Source organism: Silurus meridionalis, chromosome 3 (genome assembly GCF_014805685.1).
Source record: "Silurus meridionalis isolate SWU-2019-XX chromosome 3, ASM1480568v1, whole genome shotgun sequence".
Classification (NCBI taxonomy): Eukaryota; Metazoa; Chordata; class Actinopteri; order Siluriformes; family Siluridae; genus Silurus; species Silurus meridionalis.
In genome coordinates, this window is record NC_060886.1 from 19,591,771 (window position 1) to 19,596,409 (window position 4,639).

Consider the following 4,639-nt stretch of genomic DNA (forward strand, 5'->3'; position numbering starts at 1 on the left):
CAGACCTCAGCTCTGGCTCTGCTCAAAGATGTAATGCTGAAACAGTCAGTCGATCCATATGGAATTTCAGAGACAGAAAACATTACAGAGCATTACTCCACTGTCGATGAATCTGGCATGAAGATAACGGGGACAAGAAGCACCACCACCACATCTAAACAATCTGATAGGGTCTCAGAACATGTTCCATTCTCGTATGCCGATGCTGTAAAGAAAAAGGCCCCAGAGGTGACGGTATCCCCTGAGGCCTCTGCAGAAGAATTATTGAAAAAATTCCATGAGATGTGGACTGAGAGTGAGAGTGTGTTTAAAAGTCTAGGCTACAGTGTCTCAGGTGAGGGAACCTCTTAGATTAAACAAAGCGTGCCATTACTGACAAACATGCTAATATTGCATGAAAGGATTGGAAATTAACTGCAAGAATTGGAATCAATGCCTGCAAAACACATGCATGCTGTAAGTGTGTATCTAATGTATTGTACTTCTAGCATGAATATTCTCTTTAAATATACACACAGAATGTCACATACAGATTTATATGAATAAAAATGTAGATAATCAAAGGTTTAAACAAAGATATTAACTTAGCAACATTAGCATACACATTTTTACAGTGCTGTTGTTCCTATTTAAATCTTCAACATATCTATGTTCAGCTTTTTTGCCACATTGTAGTTCAATTATAGCACAATCCTCTTGGCAAATTGTCCTCACTTCCTCAAGGTAATTGGTAAGGGTCTCAAAAAGAAGCTCAGAATTTCAAAATTCATACATTTTAAATGAGATTAAGGCAGGTGTCTTATGGGAGTTTTGGAGTGTTTAGGACATTGTCATTTTGAAACATCGATCTTTTCGGCAAAGTCTGTTACTTGGCCAGTGAGATAAAGTTTTCCTCTAATATGTCCTGCAAAACAGCTCCATATTACGATGTTTCAGTATGTGTATAATGTTCTTGGGATCATACACACAACACTTTCATCAAATATGATGACCTAATAGTTTTTTTTCCCTTACCAGAGTATGTTTTGTACAGAACAATTTAATTAAAGCAAGATGTGTGTAAGGCACGATATTTGTAGAGGAATATGGGATACACAATATGAGATATGTAAATATGTAGATTGTCTCTGTTTAAAGTTATTCACAGTGTATATACAGATGATATAGAACTATGTAGAAGATAATCGAGGATACTCTGTGAACTACAATTATATACAGTTAAAATTTTCAAGACATGATTCAGAATGTACAGGTTGTTGCTTATTGTTTTCTGTGTAACTGCTGCTTTCAGGTTTCTGCAACTCTTTTCCAGTGGTTGCTGGCTTTTCTTATCATCCTTATGAAGAGTGAAAGATCATTCTGTTAAATTGTGAACACATGTCCAGAGAAAAATAGTTGTGGTTTCATGAACTTTCCACCTGCATATTATCAAACAGGTTGAACTGTCAAGGAGACAGTTGAAGATCTTTTGTTGTTTTGGCTTTGTGGCCTTTTCCTTTTAAGTCTTGTTTAATAATGTTGTCCCTGAAATCCTACTAACCATGTGAACGTATTTAATGACACTATGTGCAATTTCGCTTAGAATTATTTTCTACAGTATTTATGTTTAAAACCTGTTTATAGTTTATATTTATATGATTTATTTATGTAACATATACATACTATATACAGAGTACCTGAATAATTATTCTTCTGGCAATTTAGTTTTTTTTTTGGTTTAGTTTAGTTTAGTTTTTTTACATATTTTATCTTTGCTTATGCTTATAAATACATATTTTTTGTTAAAATTCACACGACAATTTTTTAAAAGTAGATATGGAATAGAGGGATACAGATTAAATAATAAAAATACAGAATACTTCCTCTCACTGTATTAATGGTTGACAACTAATTGGGCTGCTGCATGTAATGCATCTGTTTTCAAACTTTATCTCGCATAGCGTTGCTGTTTCAACATGCTCTCAGAGGTGACATTCAATATATAAATTGCATTATGACTGCATTAAAGACTGCAGCAAAAGAGCACACTTATTAGTTTAGCATTTTGTTTGCCGGTTAGTTGGAAGTGCCATTTTTAACGGCCTCCTTTATCTCCACCTCACTTTAATGGGACAAAGGGATATGATCAGTTTGGCAAAGAAACGCACAAAAAAAATCCGTTTTTTAATAATTACTTTCAGCAAACCTCAAAGAAAGACAACCAGAGAAGAGATAAAAGAGAGGAGGAAGAGCAAACAGAACCTCATTGAATCACACTATGATTGTGTAATATAAGCTTTTTTAAAAGCTCATTTTAAATGTAATTTTAAAACCTGGTTCTAATTTATGTATCAGGTCAGACCTGTAGCAAAACCATGGACGACAACAACAATTTAGAACTTAAATGTTTTTCTTTAGTAATTTTAAAGTACTTAAATTAATTTATGCCTTAAGTAATCATTGTAAATGTGTTTAAATGTGTAATTATTCTAATATCAAATAATACAATTTATAACACAAAAGATACATATGTATATTAACATCTATTTTTAAAAAAATTTATGTTTATGATTAGAAAGTTCTAGCTATAGGATATTTTACTCAATGAAGTCAGGTCATCTAGCACTGTGGATACCAAAGGCATAGAAAGCAAAATAACTTGTTTAAGGTTTAACTCAATTTGTATTGTTTATTTCTTTTTAGACGCGAGTTCCGAAGTCAGAGCTTTGCACGGTGTGTCGGAAGAGAGTGTATCCCATGGAGGGTCTGATAGCAGACAAAAAGAAGTTCCATAAATCCTGTTTCCTCTGTGAACATTGCAAAAATAAATTAAGGTATGCCATATTCCTGTTTAATGAATATATTTACTGAATATTTATTCTGTGAACTACAGAAATGCATCTAATTGCTATGATAACTGCAGCAAATACACAGAATGACTGAAGGTGATATAAGATGACATGATATGTGGACTTTTCCCCCTATAATAATAAACAGCCTTGGAAACTATGTCTCTCTTCATGGACATCTATACTGCCTGCCGCATTATAAGCAGCTCTTCAAATCTAAAGGACATTTTGATGAAGGATTTGGACAAATGTCTCAGAAAGAATTGCTGAGTGGAGTACATTTAACGAATGCCATTTCTGAAGATCACGACTGGAGATATTCCCTTTCACAAAGCAGCTTTGGTTCTGTGTCAGACATCTATGAAAAAGAATCTAAGGTACAAGCAAAATCTGATCAAATCCCCCCAATATTCAATAAAAGTTGTTTTTTGTGGCCCCCTCATTTTGACCCGCCAAAGAAGACCTTTACCATGGACCAAGACATACAGTTAGTAAAACCAGTGTGGCCTCCCAAGAGTGAGTCTCCAAAGTCTCCAAAACTCCAACGACGGAAAACATCACAGATAAATATGCTTTGTTCATAAGACAATAAGGCTGGGTGCAGCTCATATATGTTTAAATCTGCACAAAAGAAGAAGTAAATGATTAAAGGAATTACAGAAAGTCGAAAAACAGAGTATTGAACAATGTGAAGAAGTGAGAATTGAGAACAAGAGAACAATCTCTGATGACACTGAAATAGTAATGAAAGAAAAGTGGATGATGTGGATGTAGAAAGATTGGTGAATAATGGGGATGTAATGATTAAGAGTGACGTCAATGCAAGTTCTGTGAGTTGAAAGAATGAAATTGAATGTTAAAGGATATGAAATAGCATAAATTGACTATTTGAATGTAAAAAACAAGAAAGTAATAGCGTACAAATTCATAATACAAACTGCAGTTAAACATCATAGAAATTAAAAGATGATTTGATCAGATATAGAATGAGATGAAAATTTAATAAATAACGAGGTGCCATATGTAAAGGTCTCTGTATGTGCTGCTAATGCATGAATCCTTAATTCTTATATGAGAATTATAGCACATTGTCACGGTACTTAGCAAAATATTCTGTAAAGCTTTTTCCCTTTCACACTGTCCATGGAGAGAGTACAAATATAATTTTATCTTTTACAATTTGACCCAACAATTTTTGTATTCTGTCTAGATTTTATCATGACTGTTTCTCCCTATGATCATGCATTTGGAAGCACCTGGGGTGCATTCTAACTGAGTACATACTTTTTCTTATGTAAATGTCATATCTAATTGGTATTTGTTTATTTTGTTCACTGGTGTCCTACTCTAAAGAGAAAATATTTTTAAATGGACATTTTAGAATAGTCTTTGTACAAGAGCATTCCTGATCGTTTATTCAGGTCAGGCTGGTTCATTGGTGCATCTTGCAAATTTATTGATCTAAGAAAATTAAACAGCTCTAATAGTCAATGCCTATGTTGTTTATTAATTTATTTGTATTGTTTTTATTAATAAGATATTTTCATCTGTTCATTCATCTTTAAAAAGAACTTTATCCTAAGAACACTATTGTGTAGATGCCATGATGAAGCTCACTCACACGCTTCCTAGGCACACACTTTTTACCAACTAATTCAGACATATGGGAAATTTGGCATTGCCAGTCCACTTAGGAAGAAAACCAGAAACCTTAGAAACCCATGAAGACACAGGAAGAACATTTTAAACTCTGCACACATAGTAATCCAAGCTCAGAATTGGACCCAAGAACTTGGAACCGGGAGGGAGCA

General features: G+C 33.8%; 1 long non-coding RNA gene across 1 annotated transcript; it reads left to right on the top strand.

Moving 5' to 3' along the window:
* Position 1: 1 nt before the first annotated feature.
* LOC124380484 lies at positions 2–4,319 on the top strand. Its single transcript, XR_006924682.1, has 3 exons — positions 2–334; positions 2,683–2,813; positions 2,977–4,319. It is a non-coding gene; the product is annotated as an uncharacterized LOC124380484 (long non-coding RNA).
* Positions 4,320–4,639: the final 320 nt, after the last annotated feature.